Genomic DNA, 23,672 nt, shown 5'->3' with positions numbered 1-23,672 from the left:
ACCATAACTTTCACACTGATTGCAATTATTCGTTTTATACGATGGAAAAGCTGTTGCATCTTTATCGTATTTTATATTTCTGGCGTTGACTTCTAAGGACCTAACTATTCGATCTGGTGGAGCAACGCCCTAGAGTGAAGCCTAGGTTGCTCGGAATGTAGAAATGACCATAACTTTCACACTGATTGCAATTATTCGTTTTATACGATGGAAAAACTGTTGCATCTTTATCGTATTTTATGCTTCTGGCGTTGACTTCTTAGGCCGTAAATATTCGATCTGGTGGAGCAACGCACTGGAGTGAAACCTGGGTTGCCCGGAACGTAGAAATGACCACTACTATCACACTGGTTGCAAATTATTCCTGCTATACGATGGAAAAACTGTTGTATTTTTATTGCATTTTATGCTTCTGGCGTTCACTTCTTAGGCCCTAACTATTCCATCTGGTGGAAGGACGCCCTAGGGTGAATCCTAGGTTGCCTGGAACGTAGAAATGACCATCACTTTCACACGGGTTGCAGTTATTCCTGTTATAGGATGGAAAGACTGTTGCATTTTTATTGTATTTCATACTTCAGGCGTTGACTTCTAAGGCCCTAGCTATTCGATCTGGTCGAGCAACGGCCTAGAGTGAAGCCTAGGTTGCCCGGAACGTAGAAATGACCATAACTTCCACACTGGTTGCAATTATTCGTTTTATACGATGGAAAAACTGTTGTATTTATATAGTGTTTTATGCTTCTGGCGTTGACTTCTTAGGCCCTAACTATTCCATCTGGTGGAACAACGCCCTAGAGTGAAGCCTAGGTTGCCCGGAACGTAGAAATGACCATAACTTCCACACTGGTTGCAATTATTCGTTTTATACGATGGAAAAGCTGTTGTATTTATATCGTATTTTATGCTTCTGGCGTTGACTTCTAAGGCCCTAACTATTCGATCTGATGGCGCCACGCCCTAGAGTGAAGCCTATGTTGCCCGGAACGTAGAAATGACCATAACTTTCACACTGGTTGCAATTATTCGTTTTATACGATGGAAAAGCTGTGGCATCTTTTATGTATTTTATTCATCTGGGGCTGACTTCTAAGGCCGTTGCTATTAGATGTGGTGGAGCAACGCCCTAGGGTGACGCCTAAGTTGCCTGGAACGTAGAAATGACCATTACCTTCACACTGGTTGCAATTATCCGTTTTATACGATGGAAAAGCTGTTCTATTTATATCGTATTTTATGCTTCTGGCGTTGACTTCTAAGGGCCTAACTATTCAATCTGTTGGTGCAACGCCCAAGGGTGAAGCCTATGTTGCCCGGAAAGTAGAAATGACGTTAACTATCATACTGGTTGCAATTATTCGTTTTATACGATGGAAAAACAGTTTTATTTATTTTGTATTTTATGCTCCGGGCGTTGACTTCTAAGGCCCTAGCTATTCGATCTGATGGCGCAACGCCCTAGGGTGAAGCCTAGGTTGCCCGGAAAGTAGAAATGACCATAACTTTCATCCTGGTTGCAATTATTCGTTTTATATGATGGAAAAACTGTTGTATTTATATAGTGTTTTATGCTTCTGGCGTTGACTTCTTAGGCCCTAACTATTCCATCTGGTGGAACAACGCCCTAGGGTGAAGCCTAGGTTGCCTGGAACGTAGAAATGACCATCACTTTCACACGGGTTGCAATTATTCCTGTTATAGGATGGAAAGGCTGTTGTATTTTTATTGTATTTTATACTTCAGGCGTTGACTTCTAAGGCCCTAGCTATCCGATCTGGTCGAGCAACGCCCTAGAGTGAAGCCTAGGTTGCCCGGAACGTAGAAATGACCATTACCTTCACACTGGTTGCAATTATTGGTTTTATGCGATGGAAAAGCTGTTTTATTTATTTTGTGTTTTATGCTTCGGGCGTTGACTTCTAAGGCCCTAACTATTCGACCTGGTGGGGCAACGCCCTAGAGTGAAGCCTAGGTTGCCCGGAAAGTAGAAATGACCATAACTTTCATCCTGGTTGCAATTATTCGTTTTATATGATGGAAAGACTGTTGTATTTATATAGTGTTCTATGCTTCTGGCGTTGACTTCTTAGGCCCTAACTATTCGACCTGTTGGTGCAACGCCCTAGAGTGAAGCCTAGGTAGCCCGGAACGTAGAAATGACCATAACTTCCACACTGGTTGCAATTATTCGTTTTATACGATGGAAAAACTGAATTATTTATTTTGTATTTTATCCTTCGGGGGTTGATTTCTAATGCCCTAACTGTTCGATCTGGTGCCGCAACGCCCTAGAGTGAAGCCGAGGTTGCCCGGAACGTAGAAATGACCATGACTTTCACACTGTTTGCAGTTATTCCTGTTATACGATGGAAAAACTTTTGCATCTTTATTGTACTTTATGCTTCTGGCGTTGACTTCTAAGGCCCTAACTATTCAATCTGTTGGTGCAACGCCCTATGGTCAAGCCTAGGTAGCCCGGAAAGTAGAAATGACGTTAACTTTCATACTGGTTTCAATTATTCGTTTTATAGGATGGAAAAACTGTTTTATTTATATTGTATTTTATGCTTCGGGCATTGACTTCTAAGGCCCTAGCTATTCAATCTGTTGTAGCAACGCCCTAGGGTGAAGCCTAGGTTGCCCGGAAAGTAGAAATGACATTAACTTTCACCCTGGTTGCAATTATTCGTTTTATATGGCGGAAAAGCTGTTGTATTTATATAGTGTTTCATGCTTCTGGCGTTGACTTCTTAGGCCCTAACTATTGCATCTGGTGGAACAACGCCCTAGAGTGAAGCCTAGGTTGCCCGGAACGTAGAAATGACCATAACTTCCGCACTGGTTGCAATTATTCGTTTTATACGATGGAAAAACTGTTTTATTTATTTTGTATTTTATGCTTCGGGCGTTGACTTCTAATTCTCTAACTATTCGATCTGGAGGAGCAACGCCCTAGAGTGAAGCCTAGGTTGCCCGGAACGTAGAAATGACAATAACTTTCACACTGGTTACTATCATTCGTTTTATACGATGGAAAAACTGTTGTATTTATATCGTATTTTATGCTTCTGGCGTTGACTTCTTAGGCCCTAACTATTCCATCTGGTGGAACAACGCCCTTGGGTGAAGCCTAGGTTGCGCGGAACGTAGCAATGACCATAACTTTCACACTGGTAGCAATTATTCGTTTCATATGATGGAAAAACTGTTCTATTTATTTTGTATTTTATGCTTCGGGCGTTGACTTCTAAGGCCCTAGTTATTCGATCTGGTCGAGCAACGCCCTAGAGTGAAGCCTAGGTTGCACGGAACGTAGAAATGACCATAACTTCCACACTGCTTGCAATTACTCGTTTTATACGATGGAAAAGCTGTTGTATATATATCGTATTTTATGCTTCTGGCGTTGACTTCTTAGGCCCTAACTATTCCACCTGGTGGAACAGCATCCTAGGGTGAAGCCTAGGTTGCGCGGAACGTAGAAGTGACCATAAATTTCACTCTGGTAGCAATTATTCATTTTATACGATGGAAAAACTGTTTTATTTATTTTGTATTTTATGCTTCTGGCGTTGACTTCTACGGCCCTAACTATTCGATCTGGTGGAGCAATACCCTAGAGTGAAGCCTAGGTTGCCCGGAATGGAGAAATCACCATAAATTTCACACTGGTTGCAATTATTCGTTTTATACGATGGAAAAACTGTTCTATTTATTTTGTATTTTATGCTTCGGGCGTTGACTTCTAAGGGCCTAACTATTCAATCTGTTGGTGCAACGCCCAAGGGTGAAGCCTATGTTGCCCCGAAAGTAGAAATGACGTTAACTTTCATACTGGTTGCAATTATTCGTTTTATACGATGGAAAAAGTGTTTTATTTATTTTGTATTTTATGCTTCGGGCGTTGACTTCTAAGGCCCTAACTATTCGATCTGGTGGAGCAACGCCCTAGAGTGAAGCCTAGGTTGCCCGGAACGTAGAAATGACCATAACTTCCACACTGGTTGCAATTATTCGTATTATACGGTGGAAAAACTGTTCTATTTATTTTGTATTTTATGCTTCGGGCGTTGACTTCTGAGGCCGTTGCTATTCGATGTGGTGGAAGAACGCCATAGAGTGAAGCCTAGGTAGCCCGGAACGTAGAAATGACCATAACTTTCACACTGTTTGCAGTTATTCCTGTTATACGATGGAAAAACTTTTGCATCTTTATTGTATTTTATGCTTCGGGCATTGACTTCTAAGGCCCTAGCTATTCAATCTGTTGGAGCAACGCCCTAGGGTGAAGCCTAGGTTGCCCGGAAAGTAGAAATGACAATAACTTTCATCCTGGTTGCAATTATTCGTTTTATATGATGGAAAAACTGTTGTATTTATATAGTGTTTTATGCTTCTGGCGTTGACTTCTTAGGCCCTAACTATTGCATCTGGTGGAACAACGCCCTAGGGTGACGCCTAAGTTGCCCGGAACGTAGAAATGACCATTACCTTCACACTGGTTGCAATTATTCGTTTTATACGATGGAAAAACTGTTGCATTTATATAGTGTTTTATGCTTCTGGCGTTGACTTCTTAGGTCCTAACTATTCCGTCTGGTGGAACAACGCCCTATCGTGAAGCCTAGGTTGCCTGGAACGTAGAAATGACCATCACTTTCACACGGGTTGCAATTATTCCTGTTATAGGATGGAAAGGCTGTTGTATTTTTATTGTATTTTATACTTCAGGCGTTGACTTCTAAGGCCCTAGCTATTCGATCTGGTCGAGCAACGCCCTAGAGTGAAGCCTAGGTTGCCCGGAACGTAGACATGACCATAACTTCCACACTGGTTGCAATTATTCGTTTTATACGATGGAAAAGCTGTTCTATTTATATCGTATTTTATGCTTCTGGCGTTGACTTCTAAGGGCCTAACTATTCAAGCTGTTGGTGCAACGCCCAAGGGTGAAGCCTATGTTGCCCCGAAAGTAGAAATGACGTTAACTTTCATACTGGTTGCAATTATTCTTTTTATACGATGGAAAAACTGTTTCATTTATTTTGTATTTTATGCTTCGGGCGTAGACTTCTAAGGCCCTAACTATTCGATCTGGTGGAGCAACGCCCTAGAGTGAAGCCTAGGTTGCCCGGAACGCAGAAATGACCATAACTTCCACACTGGTTGCAATTATTCGTTTTATACGATGGAAAAACTGTATTATTTATTTTGTATTTTATGCTTCGGTCGTCGATTTCTAAGGCCCTAACTATTCGATCTGGTGCCGCAACGCCCTAGAGTGAAGCCGAGGTTGCCCGGAACGTAGAAATGACCATAACTTTCACACTGTTTGCAGTTATTCCTGTTATACGATGGAAAAACTTTTGCATCTTTATTGTACTTTATGCTTCTGGCGTTGGCTTCTAAGGCCCGAACTATTCAATCTGTTGGTGCAACGCTCTAGGGTGAAGCCTAGGTAGCCCGGAAAGTAGAAATGACGTTAACTTTCATACTGGTTTCAATTATTCGTTTTATACGATGGAAAAACTGTTGTATTTATATTGTATTTTATGCTTCGGGCATTGACTTCTAAGGCCCTAGCTACTCAATCTGTTGGAGCAACGCCCTAGGGTGAAGCCTAGGTTGCCCGGAAAGTAGAAATGACAATAACTTTCATACTGGTTGCAATTATTCGTTTTATATGATGGAAAAACTGTTGTATTTATATAGTGTTTTATGCTTCTGGCGTTGACTTCTTAGGCCCTAACTATTGCATCTGGTGGAACAACGCCCTAGAGTGAAGCCTAGGTTGTCCGGAACGTAGAAATGACCATAACTTCCACACTGGTTGCAATTATTCGTTTTATACGATGGAAAAGCTGTTGTATTTATATCGTATTTTATGATTCTGGCGTTGAACTCTTAGGCCCTAACTATTCCATCTGGTGGATCAACGCCCTCGGGTGAAGCCTAGGTTGCGCGTAACGTAGAAATGACCATAACTTTCACACTGGTAGCAATTATTCGTTTTATACGATGGAAAAACTGTTGTATTTATATCGTATTTTATGCTTCTGGCGTTGACTTCTAAGGCCCTAACTATTCGATCTGGTGGCGCAACGCCCTAGAGTGAAGCCTAGGTTGCCCGGAACGTAGAAATGACCATAACTTTCACACTGGTTGCAGTTATTAGTTTTATACGATGGAAAAGCTGTGGCATCCTTTATGTATTTTATTCATCTGGGGTTGACTTCTAAGGCCGTTGCTATTAGATGTGGTGGAGCAACGCCCTAGGGTGACGCCTAAGTTCCCCGGAACGTAGAAATGACCATTACCTTCACACTGGTTGCAATTATTCGTTTTATACGATGGAAAAACTGTTCTATTTTTTTGTATTTCATGCTTCGGGCGTTGACTTCTAAGGCCCTAACTATTAAATCTGTTGGTGCAACGCCCAAGGTGAAGCCTATGTTGCCCGGAAGGTAGAAATGACGTTAACTTTCATACTGGTTGCAATTATTCGTTTTATGCGATGGAAAAGCTGTTTTATTTATTTTGTGTTTTATGCTTCGGGCGTTGACTTCTAAGGCCCTAACTATTCGATCTGGTGGCGCGACGCCCTAGAGTGAAGCCTATGTTGCCCGGAACGTAGAAATGACCATAACTTTCACACTGGTTGCTATCATTCGTTTTATATGATGGAAAAACTGTTGTATTTATATAGTGTTTTATGCTTCTGGCGTTGACTTCTTAGGCCCTAACTATTCCATCTGGTGGAAGAACGCCCTAGAGTGAAGCCTAGGTTGCCCGGAACGTAGAAATGACCATAACTTCCACACTGGTTGCATTTATTCGTTTTATACGATGGAAAAGCTGTTGTATTTATATCGTATTTTATGCTTCTGGCGTTGACTTCTAAGGCCCTAACTATTCGGTCTGGTGGCGCCACGCCCTAGAGTGAAGCCTATGTTTTCCGGAACGTAGAAATGACCATAACTTTCACACTGGTTGCAATTATTCGTTTTATACGATGGAAAAGCTGTGGCATCTTTTATGTATTTTATTCATCTGGGGCTGACTTCTAAGGCCGTTGCTATTAGATGTGGTGGAGCAACGCCCTAGGGTGACGCCTAAGTTGCCTGGAACGTAGAAATGACCATTACCTTCACACTGGTTGCAATTATTCGTTTTATACGATGGAAAAGCTGTTCTATTTATATCGTATTTTATGCTTCTGGCGTTGACTTCTAAGGGCCTAACTATTCAATCTGTTGGTGCAACGCCCAAGGGTGAAGCCTATGTTGCCCCGAAAGTAGAAATGACGTTAACTTTCATACTGGTTGCAATTATTCTTTTTATACGATGGAAAAACTGTTTCATTTATTTTGTATTTTATGCTTCGGGCGTAGACTTCTAAGGCCCTAACTATTCGATCTGGTGGAGCAACGCCCTAGAGTCAAGCCTAGGTTGCCCGGAACGTAGAAATGACCATAACTTCCACACTGGTTGCAATTATTCGTTTTATACGATGGAAAAACTGTATTATTTATTTTGTATTTTATGCTTCGGTCGTCGATTTCTAAGGCCCTAACTATTCGATCTGGTGCCGCAACGCCCTAGAGTGAAGCCGAGGTTGCCCGGATCGTAGAAATGACCATAACTTTCACACTGTTTGCAGTTATTCCTGTTATACGATGGAAAAACTTTTGCATCTTTATTGTACTTTATGCTTCTGGCGTTGGCTTCTAAGGCCCTAACTATTCAATCTGTTGGTGCAACGCTCTAGGGTGAAGCCTAGGTAGCCCGGAAAGTAGAAATGACGTTAACTTTCATACTGGATTCAATTATTCGTTTTATACGATGGAAAAACTGTTGTATTTATATTGTATTTTATGCTTCGGGCATTGACTTCTAAGGCCCTAGCTACTCAATCTGTTGGAGCAACGCCCTAGGGTGAAGCCTAGGTTGCCCGGAAAGTAGAAATGACAATAACTTTCATACTGGTTGCAATTATTCGTTTTATATGATGGAAAAACTGTTGTATTTATATAGTGTTTTATGCTTCTGGCGTTGACTTCTTAGGCCCTAACTATTGCATCTGGTGGAACAACGCCCTAGAGTGAAGCCTAGGTTGTCCGGAACGTAGAAATGACCATAACTTCCACACTGGTTGCAATTATTCGTTTTATACGATGGAAAAGCTGTTGTATTTATATCGTATTTTATGATTCTGGCGTTGAACTCTTAGGCCCTAACTATTCCATCTGGTGGATCAACGCCCTCGGGTGAAGCCTAGGTTGCGCGTAACGTAGAAATGACCATAACTTTCACACTGGTAGCAATTATTCGTTTTATACGATGGAAAAGCTGTTGTATTTATATCGTATTTTATGCTTCTGGCGTTGACTTCTAAGGGCCTAACTATTCAATCTGTTGGTGCAACGCCCAAGGGTGAAGCCTATGTTGCCCGGAAAGTAGAAATGACCATAACTTTCATCCTGGTTGCAATTATTCGTTTTATATGATGGAAAAACTGTTGTATTTATATAGTGTTTTATGCTTCTGGCGTTGACTTCTTAGGACCTAACTATTTCATCTGGTGGAACAACGCCCTAGGGTGAAGCCTAGGTTGCCTGGAACGTAGAAATGACCATCACTTTCACACGGGTTGCAATTATTCTTTTTATACGATGGAAAAGCTGTTGCATCTTTTATGTATTTTATTCATCTGGGGCTGACTTCTAAGGCCGTTGCTATTAGATGTGGAGGAGCAACGCCCTAGGGTGACGCCTAAGTTGCCTGAAACGTAGAAATGACCATTACCTTCACACTGGTTGCAATTATTCGTTTTATACGATGGAAAAGCTGTTCTATTTATATCGTATTTTATGCTTCTGGCGTTGACTTCTAAGGGCCTAACTATTCAATCTGTTGGTGCAACGCCCAAGGGTGAAGCCTATGTTGCCCGGAAAGTAGAAATGACGTTAACTATCATACTGGTTGCAATTATTCGTTTTATACGATGGAAAAACAGTTTTATTTATTTTGTATTTTATGCTTCGGGCGTTGACTTCTAAGGCCCTAACTATTCGATCTGGTGGCGCAACGCCCAAGGGTGAAGCCTAGGTTGCCCGGAAAGTAGAAATGACCATAACTTTCATCCTGGTTGCAATTATTCGTTTTATATGATGGAAAAACTGTTGTATTTATATAGTGTTTTATGCTTCTGGCGTTGACTTCTTAGGCCCTAACTGTTTCATCTGGTGGAACAACGCCCTAGGGTGAAGCCTAGGTTGCCTGGAACGTAGAAATGACCATCACTTTCACACGGGTTGCAATTATTCCTGTTATAGGATGGAAAGGCTGTTGTATTTTTATTGTATTTTACACTTCAGGCGTTGACTTCTAAGGCCCTAGCTATCCGATCTGGTCGAGCAACGCCCTAGAGTGAAGCCTAGGTTGCCCGGAACGTAGACATGACAATAACTTCCACACTGGTTGCAATTATTCGTTTTATACGATGGAAAAACTGTATTATTTATTTTGTATTTTATGCTTCGGGCGTTGATTTCTAAGGCTCTAACTATTCGATCTGGTGCCGCAACGCCCTAGAGTAAAGCCTAGGTGGCCCAGAACGTAGAAATGACCATAACCTTCACACTGGTTACTATCATTCGTTTTATACGATGGAAAAACTGTTGTATTTATATCGTATTTTATGCTTCTGGCGTTGACTTCTTATGCCCTAACTATTCCATCTGGTGGAACAACGCCCTTGGGTGAAGCCTAGGTTGCGCGGAACGTAGAAATGACCATAACTTTCACACTGGTAGCAATTATTCGCTTTATACGATGGAAAAACTGTTGTATTTATATCGTATTTTATGTTTCTGGCGTTGACTTCTAAGGCCCTAACTATTCGATCTGGTGGCGCAACGCCCTAGAGTGAAGCCTAGGTTGCCAGGAACGTAGAAATGACCATAACTTTCACAGTGGTTGCAATTATTAGTTTTATACGATGGAAAAGCTGTGGCATCTTTTATGTATTTTATTCATCTGGGGTTGACTTCTAAGGCCGTTGCTATTAGATGTGGTGGAGCAACGCCCTAGGGTGACGCCTAAGTTCCCCGGAACGTAGAAATGACCATTACCTTCACACTGGTTGCAATTATTCGTTTTATACGATGGAAAAACTGTTCTATTTATTTTGTATTTCATGCTTCGGGCGTTGACTTCTAAGGCCCTAACTTTTAAATCTGTTGGTGCAACGCTCAAGGTGAAGCCTATGTTGCCCGGAAGGTAGAAATGACGTTAACTTTCATACTGGTTGCAATTATTCGTTTTATACGATGGAAAAGCTGTTTTATGTATTTTGTATTTTATGCTTGGGGCGTTGATTTCTAAGGCCCTAACTATTCGATCTGTTGGAGCAACGCCCTAGGCTGAAGCCTAGGTTGCCCGGAAAGTAGAAATGACAATAACTTTCATCCTGGTTGCAATTATACGTTTTATATGATGGAAAAACTGTTGTATTTATATAGTGTTTTATGCTTCTGGCGTTGACTTCTTAGGCCCTAACTATTGCATCTGGTGGAACAACGCCCTAGAGTGAAGCCTAGGTTGCCCGGAACGTAGAAATGACCATAACTTTCACACTGGTTACTATCATTCGTTTTATACGATGGAAAAACTGTTGTATTTATATCGTATTTTATGCTTCTGGCGTTGACTTCTTAGGCCCTAACTATTCCATCTGGTGGAACAACGCCCTTGGGTGAAGCCTAGGTTGCGCGGAACGTAGCAATGACCATAACTTTCACACTGGTAGCAATTATTCGTTTCATACGATGGAAAAACTGTTCTATTTATTTTGTATTTTATGCTTCGGGCGTTGACTTCTAAGGCCCTAGCTATTCGATCTGGTCGAGCAACGCCCTAGAGTGAAGCCTAGGTTGCACGGAACGTAGAAATGACCATAACTTCCACACTGCTTGCAATTATTCGTTTTATACGATGGAAAAGCTGTTGTATATATATCGTATTTTATGCTTCTGGCGTTGACTTCTTAGGCCCTAACTATTCCATCTGGTGGAACAGCGTCCTAGGGTGAAGCCTAGGTTGCGCGGAACGTAGAAGTGACCATAAATTTCACTCTGGTAGCAATTATTCGTTTTATACGATGGAAAAACTGTTTTATTTATTTTGTATTTTATGCTTCTGGCGTTGACTTCTACGGCCCTAACTATTCGATCTGGTGGAGCAATGCCCTAGAGTGAAGCCTAGGTTGCCCGGAAAGTAGAAATGACGATAACTTTCATACTGGTTGCAATTATTCGTTTTATACGATGGAAAAACTGTTGTATTTATATTGTATTTTATGCTTCGGGCATTGACTTCTAAGGCCCTAACTATTCAATCTGTTGGAGCAATGCCCCAGGGTGAAACCTAGGTTGCCCGGAAAGTAGAAATGACCATTACTTTCATCCTGGTTGCAATTAACCGTTTTATATGTTGGAAAAGCTGTTGTATTTATATAGCGTTTTAAGCTTCTGGCGTTGACTTCTTAGGCCCTAAGTATTCTATCTGGTGGTACTACGCCCTAGGGTGAATCCTAGGTTGCCTGGAACGTAGAAATGACCATCACTTTCACACGGGTTGCAGTTATTCCTGTTATAGGATGGAAAGACTGTTGCATTTTTATTGTATTTTATACTTCAGGCGTTGACTTCTAAGGCCCTAGCTATTCGATCTGGTCGAGCAACGCCCTAGAGTGTAGCCTAGGTTGCCGGGAACGTAGAAATGACCATAACTTCCACACTGGTTGCAATTATTCGTTTTATACGATGGAAAAGCTGTTGTATTTATATCGTATTTTATGCTTCTGGCGTTGACTTCTAAGGGCCTAACTATTCAATCTGTTGGTGCAACGCCCAAGGGTGAAGCCTATGTTGCCCCGAAAGTAGAAATGACGTTAACTTTCATACTGGTTGCAATTATTCGTTTTATACGATGGAAAAACTGTTTTATTTATTTTGTATTTTATGCTTCGGGCGTTGACTTCTAAGGGTCTAACTATTCGATTTGGTGGAGCAACGCCCTAGAGTGAAGCCTAGGTTGCCCGGAACGTAGAAATGACCATAACTTCCACACTGGTTGCAATTATTCGTTTTATACGATGGAAAAACTGTTCTATTTATTTTGTATTTTATGCTTGGGGCGTTGATTTCTAAGGCCCTAACTATTCAGTCTGTTGGAGCAACGCCCCAGTGTGAAACCTAGGTTGCCCGGAAAGTAGAAATGACCATAACTTTCATCCTGGTTGCAATTATCCGTTTTATATGTTGGAAAAGCTGTTGTATTTATATAGTGTTTTATGCTTCTGGCGTTGACTTCTTAGGCCCTAACTATTCCATCTGGTGGAACAACGCCCTTGGGTGAAGCCTAGGTTGCTCGGAACGTAGAAATGACCATTACTTTCACAATGTTTGCAATTATTCATTTTATACGATGGAAAAGCTTTTGTACTTATATTGTATTTTATTCTTCTGCCGTTGACTTCTTAGGCCCTAACTATTCGATCTGGTGGAACAACGCCCTAGAGTGAAGACTTGGTTGCCCGGAACATGGAAATGACCATTACTTTAACACTGTTTGCAGTTATTCCTGTTATACGATAGAAAAACCTTTGCATCTTTATTGTATTTTATGCTTCTGGCGTTGACTTCTAAGGCCCGAACTATTCGATCTGGTGGAGCAATGCCCTAGAGTGAAGCCTAGGCTGCCCGGAACGGAGAAATCACCATAACTTTCACACCGGTAGCAATTATTAGTTTTATACGATGGAAAAACTGTTCTGTTTATTTTGTATTTTATGCTTCGGGCGTTGACTTCTAAGGGCCTAACAATTCAATCTGTTGGTGCAACGCCCAAGGGTGAAGCCTATGTTGCCCCGAAAGTAGAAATGACGTTAACTTTCATACTGGTTGCAATTATTCGTTTTATACGATGGAAAAACTGTTTTATTTATTTTGTATTTTATGCTTCGGGCGTTGACTTCTAAGGCCCTAACTATTCGATTTGGTGGAGCAGCGCCCTAGAGTGAAGCCTAGGTTGCCCGGAACGTAGAAATGACCATAACTTCCACACTGGTTGCAATTATTCGTTTTATACGATGGAAAAACTGTTCTATTTATTTTGTATTTTATGCTTGGGGCGTTGATTTCTAAGGCCCTAACTATTCGATCTGTTGGAGCAACGCCCTAGGGTGAAGCCTAGGTTGCCCGGAAAGTAGAAATGACAATAACTTTCATCCTGGTTGCAATTATTCGTTTTATATGATGGAAAATCTGTTGTATTTATATAGTGTTTTATGCTTCTGGCGTTGACTTCTTAGGCCCTAAAAATTGCATCTGGTGGAACAACGCCCTAGAGTGAAGCCTAGGTTGCCCGGAACGTAGAAATGACCATAACTTTCACACTGGTTACTATCATTCGTTTTATACGATGGAGAAACTGTTGTATTTATATCGTATTTTATGCTTCTGGCGTTGACTTCTTAGGCCCTAACTATTCCATCTGGTGGAACAACGCCCTTGGGTGAAGCCTAGGTTGCGCGGAACGTAGAAATGACCATTACTTTCACAATGTTTGCAATTATTCATTTTATACGATGGAAAAGCTTTTGTACTTATATTGTATTTTATTCTTCTGCCGTTGACTTCTTAGGCCCTAACTATTCGATCTGGCGGAACAACGCCCTAGAGTGAAGACTTGGTAGCCCGGAACATGGAAATGACCATTACTTTAACACTGTTTGCAGTTATTCCTGTTATACGATGGAAAAACCTTTGCATCTTTATTGTATTTTATGCTTCTGGCGTTGACTTCTAAGGCCCGAACTATTCGATCTGGTGGAGCAATGCCCTAGAGTGAAGCCTAGGCTGCCCGGAACGGCGAAATGACCATAACTTTCACACCGGTAGCAATTCTTTTTATACGATGGAAAAACTGTTCTATTTATTTTGTATTTTATGCTTCGGGCGTTGACTGCTGTGGCCCTAACTATTCAGTCTGTTGGTGCAACGCCCAAGGGTGAAGCCTATGTTGCCCCGAAAGTAGAAATGACGTTAACTTTCATACTGGTTGCAATTATTCGTTTTATACGATGGAAAAACTGTTTTATTTATTTTGTATTTTATGCTTCGGGCGTTGACTTCTAAGGCCCTAACTATTCGATTTGGTGGAGCAGCGCCCTAGAGTGAAGCCTAGGTTGCCCGGAACGTAGAAATGACCATAACTTCCACACTGGTTGCAATTATTCGTTTTATACGATGGAAAAACTGTTCTATTTATTTTGTATTTTATGCTTGGGGCGTTGATTTCTAAGGCCCTAACTATTCAGTCTGTTGGAGCAACGCCCCAGTGTGAAACCTAGGTTGCCCGGAAAGTAGAAATGACCATAACTTTCATCCTGGTTGCAATTATCCGTTTTATATGTTGGAAAAGCTGTTGTATTTATATAGTGTTTTATGCTTCTGGCGTTGACTTCTTAGGCCCTAACTATTCCATTTGGTGGAACAACGCCCTAGGGTGAATCCTAGGTTGCCTGGAACGTAGAAATGACCATCACTTTCAAACGGGTTGCAGTTATTCCTGTTATAGGATGGAAAGACTGTTGCATTTTTATTGTATTTTATACTTCAGGCGTTGACTTCTAAGGCCCTAGCTATTCGATCTGGTCGAGCAACGCCCTAGAGTGAAGCCTAGGTTGCCGGGAACGTAGAAATGACCAGAACTTCCACACTGGTTGCAATTATTCGTTTTATACGATGGAAAAGCTGTTGTATTTATATCGTATTTTATGCTTCTGGCGTTGACTTTTAAGGACCTAGCCATTCGATCTGGTGGAGCAACGCCCTAGAGTGAAGCCTAGGTTGCGCGGAACGTAGAAATGACCATAACGTTCACACTGGTAGCAATTATTCGTTTTGTACGATGGAAAAACTGTTTTATTTATTCTGTATTTTATGCTTCTGGCGTTGACTTCTAAGGCCCTAACTATTCGATCTGGTGGAGCAACGCCCTAGAGTGAAGCCTGGGTTGCCCGGAACGGAGAAATGACCATAATTTTCACACCGGTAGCAATTATTCGTTTTATACGATGGAAAAGCTGTTCTATTTATTTTGTATTTTACGCTTCGGGCGTTGACTTCTAAGGCCCTACCTATTCAATCTGTTGGTGCAACGCCCTAGAGTGAAGCCTAGGTTGCCCGGAACGTAGAAATGACCATAACTTTCACACTGGTTACTATCATTCGTTTTATACGATGGAAAAACTGTTGTATTTATATCGTATTTTATGCTTCTGGCGTTGACTTCTTAGGCCCTAACTATTCCATCAGGTGGAACAACGCCCTTGGGTGAAGCCTAGGTTGCTCGGAACGTAGAAATGACCATTACTTTCACAATGTTTGCAATTATTCATTTTATACGATGGAAAAGCTTTTGTACTTATATTGTATTTTATTCTTCTGCCGTTGACTTCTTAGGCCCTAACTATTCGATCTGGTGGAACAACGCCCTAGAGTGAAGACTTGGTTGCCCGGAACATGGAAATGACCATTACTTTAACACTGTTTGCAGTTATTCCTGTTATACGATAGAAAAACCTTTGCATCTTTATTGTATTTTATGCTTCTGGCGTTGACTTCTAAGGCCCGAACTATTCGATCTGGTGGAGCAATGCCCTAGAGTGAAGCCTAGGCTGCCCGGAACGGAGAAATCACCATAACTTTCACACCGGTAGCAATTATTAGTTTTATACGATGGAAAAACTGTTCTGTTTATTTTGTATTTTATGCTTCGGGCGTTGACTTCTAAGGGCCTAACTATTCAATCTGTTGGTGCAACGCCCAAGGGTGAAGCCTATGTTGCCCCGAAAGTAGAAATGACGTTAACTTTCATACTGGTTGCAATTATTCGTTTTATACGATGGAAAAACTGTTTTATTTATTTTGTATTTTATGCTTCGGGCGTTGACTTCTAAGGCCCTAACTATTCGATTTGGTGGAGCAACGCCCTAGAGTGAAGCCTAGGTTGCCCGGAACGTAGAAATGACCATAACTTCCACACTGGTTGCAATTATTCGTTTTATACGATGGAAAAACTGTTCTATTTATTTTGTATTTTATGCTTGGGGCGTTGATTTCTAAGGCCCTAACTATTCAGTCTGTTGGAGCGACGCCCCAGTGTGAAACCTAGGTTGCCCGGAAAGTAGAAATGACCATAAATTTCATCCTGGTTGCAATTATCCGTTTTATATGTTGGAAAAGCTGTTGTATTTATATAGTGTTTTATGCTTCTGGCGTTGACTTCTTAGGCCCTAACTATTCCATCTGGTGGAACAACGCCCTTGGGTGAAGCCTAGGTTGCTCGGAACGTAGAAATGACCTTTACTTTCACAATGTTTGCAATTATTCATTTTATACGATGGAAAAGCTTTTGTACTTATATTGTATTTTATTCTTCTGCCGTTGACTTCTTAGGCCCTAACTATTCGATCTGGTGGAACAACGCCCTAGAGTGAAGACTTGGTTGCCCGGAACATGGAAATGACCATTACTTTAACACTGTTTGCAGTTATTCCTGTTATACGATGGAAAAACCTTTGCATCTTTATTGTATTTTATGCTTCTGGCGTTGACTTCTAAGGCCCGAACTATTCGATCTGGTGGAGCAATGCCCTAGAGTGAAGCCTAGGCTGCCCGGAACGGAGAAATCACCATAACTTTCACACCGGTAGCAATTATTAGTTTTATACGATGGAAAAACTGTTCTGTTTATTTTGTATTTTATGCTTCGGGCGTTGACTTCTAAGGGCCTAACTATTCAATCTGTTGGTGCAACGCCCAAGGGTGAAGCCTATGTTGCCCCGAAAGTAGAAATGACGTTAACTTTCATACTGGTTGCAATTATTCGTTTTATACGATGGAAAAACTGTTTTATTTATTTTGTATTTTATGCTTCGGGCGTTGACTTCTAAGGCCCTAACTATTCGATTTGGTGGAGCAGCGCCCTAGAGTGAAGCCTAGGTTGCCCGGAACGTAGAAATGACCATAACTTCCACACTGGTTGCAATTATTCGTTTTATACGATGGAAAAACTGTTCTATTTATTTTGTATTTTATGCTTGGGGCGTTGATTTCTAAGGCCCTAACTATTCAATCTGTTGGTGCAACGCCCTAGGGTGAAGCCTAAGGTTTCCCGGAAAGTAGGAACGACGTTAACTTTCTTACTGGTTGCAATTATTCGTTTTATACGATGGAAAAACTGTTGTATTTATATTGTATTTTATGCTTCGGGCATTGACATCTAAGGCCCTAACTATTCAGTCTGTTGGAGCAACGCCCCAGTGTGAAACCTAGGTTGCCCGGAAAGTAGAAATGACCATAACTTTCATCCTGGTTGCAATTATCCGTTTTATATGTTGGAAAAGCTGTTGTATTTATATAGTGTTTTATGCTTCTGGCGTTGACTTCTTAGGCCCTAACTATTCCATCTGGTGGAACAACGCCCTAGGGTGAATCCTAGGTTGCCTGGAACGTAGAAATGACCATCGCTTTCAAACGGGTTGCAGCTATTCCTGTTATAGGATGGAAAGACTGTTGCATTTTTATTGTATTTTATACTTCAGGCGTTGACTTCTAAGGCCCTAGCTATTCGATCTGGTGGAGCACCGCCCTAGATTGAAGCCTAGGTTGCCCGGAACGTAGGAAAAACCATTACCATCACACTGGTTGCAATTATTCGTTTTATACGATGGAAAAACTGTTCTATTTATTTTGTATTTTATGCTTCGGGCGTTGACTTCTAAGGGCCTAACTATTCAATCTGTTGGTGCAACGCCCAAGGGTGAAGCCTATGTTGCCCCGAAAGTAGAAATGACGTTAACTTTCATACTGGTTGCAATTATTCGTTTTATACGATGGAAAAACTGTTTTATTTATTTTGTATTTTATGCTTCGGGCGTTGACTTCTAAGGCCCTAACTATTCGATTTGGTGGAGCAACGCCCTAGAGTGAAGCCTAGGTTGCCCGGAACGTAGAAATGACCATAACTTCCACACTGGTTGCAATTATTCGTTTTATACGATGGAAAAACTGTTCTATTTATTTTGTATTTTATGCTTGGGGCGTTGATTTCTAAGGCCCTAACTATTCGATCTGTTGGAGCAACGCCCTAGGGTGAAGCCTAGGTTGCCCGGAAAGTAGAAATGACAATAACTTTCATCCTGGTTGCAATTATTCGTTTTATATGATGGAAAAACTGTTGTATTTATATAGTGTTTTATGCGTCTGGCCTTGACTTCTTAGGCCCTAACTATTGCATCTGGTGGAACAACGCGCTAGAGTGAAGCCTAGGTTGCCCGGAACGTAGAAATGACCATAACTTCCACACTGGTTGCAATTATTCGTTTTATACGATAGAAAAGCTGTTGTATTTATATCGTATTTTATGATTCTGGCGTTGAAGTCTTAGGCCCTAACTATTCCATCTGGTGGAACAACGCCCTCGGGTGAAGCCTAGGTTGCGCGTAACGTAGAAATGACCATAACTTTCACACTGGTAGCAATTATTCGTTTTATACGATGGAAAAACTGTTTTATTTATTTTGTATTTTATGCTTCTGGCGTTGACTTCTTAGGCCCTAACTATTCCATCTGGTGGAACAACGCCCTAGAGTGAAGCCTAGGTTGCCCGGAACGTAGAAATGACCATAACTTCCACACTGGTTGCAATTATTCGTTTTATACGATGGAAAAACTGTTCTATTTATTTTGTATTTTATGCTTGGGGCGTTGATTTCTAAGGCTCTAACTATTCAATCTGTTGGTGCAACGCCCTAGGGTGAAGCCTAAGGTTGCCCGGAAAGTAGGAACGACGTTAACTTTCTTTCTGGTTGCAATTATTCGTTTTATACGATGGAAAAACTGTTGTATTTATATTGTATTTTATGCTTCGGGCATTGACTTCTAAGGCCCTAACTATTCAATCTGTTGGAGCAACGCCCCAGTGTGAAACCTAGGTTGCCCGGAAAGTAGAAATGACCATAACTTTCATCCTGGTTGCAATTATCCGTTTTATATGTTGGAAAAGCTGTTATATTTATATAGTGTTTTATGCTTCTGGCGTTGACTTCTTAGGCCCTAACTATTCCATCTGGTGGAACAACGCCCTAGGGTGAATCCTAGGTTGCCTGGAACGTAGAAATGACCATCACATTCACACGGGTTGCAGTTATTCCTGTTATAGGATGGAAAGACTGTTGCATTTTTATTGTATTTTATACTTCAGGCGTTGACTTCTAAGGCCGTAGCTATTCGATTTGGTGGAGCAGCGCCCTAGAGTGAAGCCTAGGTTGCCCGGAACGTAGAAATGACCATAACTTCCACACTGGTTGCAATTATTCGTTTTATACGATGGAAAAACTGTTCTATTTATTTTGTATTTTATGCTTGGGGCGTTGATTTCTAAGGCCCTAACTATTCAATCTGTTGGTGCAACGCCCTAGGGTGAAGCCTAAGGTTTCCCGGAAAGTAGGAACGACGTTAACTTTCTTACTGGTTGCAATTATTCGTTTTATACGATGGAAAAACTGTTGTATTTATATTGTATTTTATGCTTCGGGCATTGACTTCTAAGGCCCTAACTATTCAGTCTGTTGGCGCAACGCCCCAGTGTGAAACCTAGGTTGCCCGGAAAGTAGAAATGACCATAACTTTCATCCTGGTTGCAATTATCCGTTTTATATGTTGGAAAAGCTGTTGTATTTATATAGTGTTTTATGCTTCTGGCGTTGACTTCTTAGGCCCTAACTATTCCATCTGGTGGAACAACGCCCTAGGTTGAATCCTAGGTTGCCTGGAACGTAGAAATGACCATCACTTTCAAACGGGTTGCAGCTATTCCTGTTATAGGATGGAAAGACTGTTGCATTTTTATTGTATTTTATACTTCAGGCGTTGACTTCTAAGGCCCTAGCTATTCGATCTGGTGGAGCACCGCCCTAGATTGAAGCCTAGGTTGCCCGGAACGTAGGAAAAACCATTACCATCACACTGGTTGCAATTATTCGTTTTATACGATGGAAAAACTGTTCTATTTATTTTGTATTTTATGCTTCGGGCGTTGACTTCTAAGGCCCTAACTATTCGATTTGGTGGAGCAACGCCCTAGAGTGAAGCCTAGGTTGCCCGGAACGTAGAAATGACCATAACTTCCACACTGGTTGCAATTATTCGTTTTATACGATGGAAAAACTGTTCTATTTATTTTGTATTTTATGCTTGGGGCGTTGATTTCTAAGGCCCTAACTATTCGATCTGTTGGAGCAACGCCCTAGGGTGAAGCCTAGGTTGCCCGGAAAGTAGAAATGACAATAACTTTCATCCTGGTTGCAATTATTCGTTTTATATGATGGAAAAACTGTTGTATTTATATAGTGTTTTATGCTTCTGGCCTTGACTTCTTAGGCCCTAACTATTGCATCTGGTGGAACAACGCCCTAGAGTGAAGCCTAGGTTGCCCGGAACGTAGAAATGACCATAACTTCCACACTGGTTGCAATTATTCGTTTTATACGATAGAAAAGCTGTTGTATTTATATCGTATTTTATGATTCTGGCGTTGAACTCTTAGGCCCTAACTATTCCATCTGGTGGAACAACGCCCTCGGGTGAAGCCTAGGTTGCGCGTAACGTAGAAATGACCATAACTTTCACACTGGTAGCAATTATTCGTTTTATACGATGGAAAAACTGTTTTATTTATTTTGTATTTTATGCTTCTGGCGTTGACTTCTTAGGCCCTAACTATTCCATCTGGTGGAACAACGCCCTAGAGTGAAGCCTAGGTTGCCCGGAACGTAGAAATGACCATAACTTCCACACTGGTTGCAATTATTCGTTTTATACGATGGAAAAACTGTTCTATTTATTTTGTATTTTATGCTTGGGGCGTTGATTTCTAAGGCCCTAACTATTCAATCTGTTGGTGCAACGCCCTAGGGTGAAGCCTAAGATTGCCCGGAAAGTAGGAACGACGTTAACTTTCTTTCTGGTTGCAATTATTCGTTTTATACGATGGAAAAACTGTTGTATTTATATTGTATTTTATGCTTCGGGCATTGACTTCTAAGGCCCTAACTATTCAATCTGTTGGAGCAACGCCCCAGTGTGAAACCTAGGTTGCCCGGAAAGTAGAAATGACCATAACTTTCATCCTGGTTGCAATTATCCGTTTTATATGTTGGAAAAGCTGTTGTATTTATATAGTGTTTTATGCTTCTGACGTTGACTTCTTAGGCCCTAACTATTCCATCTGGTGGAACAACGCCCTAGGGTGAATCCTAGGTTGCCTGGAACGTAGAAATGACCATCACATTCACACGGGTTGCAGTTATTCCTGTTATAGGATGGAAAGACTGTTGCATTTTTATTGTATTTTATACTTCAGGCGTTGACTTCTAAGGCCGTAGCTATTCGATTTGGTGGAGCAGCGCCCTAGAGTGAAGCCTAGGTTGCCCGGAACGTAGAAATGACCATAACTTCCACACTGGTTGCAATTATTCGTTTTATACGATGGAAAAACTGTTCTATTTATTTTGTATTTTATGCTTGGGGCGTTGATTTCTAAGGCCCTAACTATTCAATCTGTTGGTGCAACGCCCTAGGGTGAAGCCTAAGGTTTCCCGGAAAGTAGGAACGACGTTAACTTTCTTACTGGTTGCAATTATTCGTTTTATACGATGGAAAAACTGTTGTATTTATATTGTATTTTATGCTTCGGGCATTGACTTCTAAGGCCCTAACTATTCAGTCTGTTGGAGCAACGCCCCAGTGTGAAACCTAGGTTGCCCGGAAAGTAGAAATGACCATAACTTTCATCCTGGTTGCAATTATCCGTTTTATATGTTGGAAAAGCTGTTGTATTTATATAGTGTTTTATGCTTCTGGCGTTGACTTCTTAGGCCCTAACTATTCCATCTGGTGGAACAACGCCCTAGGGTGAATCCTAGGTTGCCTGGAACGTAGAAATGACCATCACTTTCAAACGGGTTGCAGCTATTCCTGTTATAGGATGGAAAGACTGTTGCATTTTTATTGTATTTTATACTTCAGGCGTTGACTTCTAAGGCCCTAGCTATTCGATCTGGTGGAGCACCGCCCTAGATTGAAGCCTAGGTTGCCCGGAACGTAGGAAAAACCATTACCATCACACTGGTTGCAATTATTCGTTTTATACGATGGAAAAACTGTTCTATTTATTTTGTATTTTATGCTTCGGGCGTTGACTTCTAAGGCCCTAACTATTCGATTTGGTGGAGCAACGCCCTAGAGTGAAGCCTAGGTTGCCCGGAACGTAGAAATGACCATAACTTCCACACTGGTTGCAATTATTCGTTTTATACGATGGAAAAACTGTTGTATTTATATAGTGTTTTATGCTTCTGGCCTTGACTTCTTAGGCCCTAACTATTGCATCTGGTGGAACAACGCCCTAGAGTGAAGCCTAGGTTGCCCGGAACGTAGAAATGACCATAACTTCCACACTGGTTGCAATTATTCGTTTTATACGATAGAAAAGCTGTTGTATTTATATCGTATTTTATGATTCTGGCGTTGAACTCTTAGGCCCTAACTATTCCATCTGGTGGAACAACGCCCTCGGGTGAAGCCTAGGTTGCGCGTAACGTAGAAATGACCATAACTTTCACACTGGTAGCAATTATTCGTTTTATACGATGGAAAAACTGTTTTATTTATTTTGTATTTTATGCTTCTGGCGTTGACTTCTTAGGCCCTAACTATTCCATCTGGTGGAACAACGCCCTAGAGTGAAGCCTAGGTTGCCCGGAACGTAGAAATGACCATAACTTCCACACTGGTTGCAATTATTCGTTTTATACGATGGAAAAACTGTTCTATTTATTTTGTATTTTATGCTTGGGGCGTTGATTTCTAAGGCCCTAACTATTCAATCTGTTGGTGCAACGCCCTAGGGTGAAGCCTAAGGTTGCCCGGAAAGTAGGAACGACGTTAACTTTCTTTCTGGTTGCAATTATTCGTTTTATACGATGGAAAAACTGTTGTATTTATATTGTATTTTATGCTTCGGGCATTGACTTCTAAGGCCCTAACTATTCAATCTGTTGGAGCAACGCCCCAGTGTGAAACCTAGGTTGCCCGGAAAGTAGAAATGACCATAACTTTCATCCTGGTTGCAATTATCCGTTTTATATGTTGGAAAAGCTGTTGTATTTATATAGTGTTTTATGCTTCTGGCGTTGACTTCTTAGGCCCTAACTATTCCATCTGGTGGAACAACGCCCTAGGGTGAATCCTAGGTTGCCTGGAACGTAGAAATGACCATCACATTCACACGGGTTGCAGTTATTCCTGTTATAGGATGGAAAGACTGTTGCATTTTTATTGTATTTTATACTTCAGGCGTTGACTTCTAAGGCCGTAGCTATTCGATCTGGTCGAGCAACGCCCTAGAGTGAAGCCTAGGTTGCCGGGAACGTAGAAATGACCATAACTTCCACACTGGTTGCAATTATTCGTTTTATACGATGGAAAAGCTGTTGTATTTATATCGTATTTTATGCTTCTGGCGTTGACTTCTAAGGA

The sequence above is a fragment of the Calliopsis andreniformis genome, unplaced genomic scaffold (genome assembly GCF_051401765.1).
Source record: "Calliopsis andreniformis isolate RMS-2024a unplaced genomic scaffold, iyCalAndr_principal scaffold0051, whole genome shotgun sequence".
Lineage (NCBI taxonomy): Eukaryota > Metazoa > Arthropoda > Insecta > Hymenoptera > Andrenidae > Calliopsis > Calliopsis andreniformis.
Note: the sequence above shows the minus strand (reverse complement) of the source record.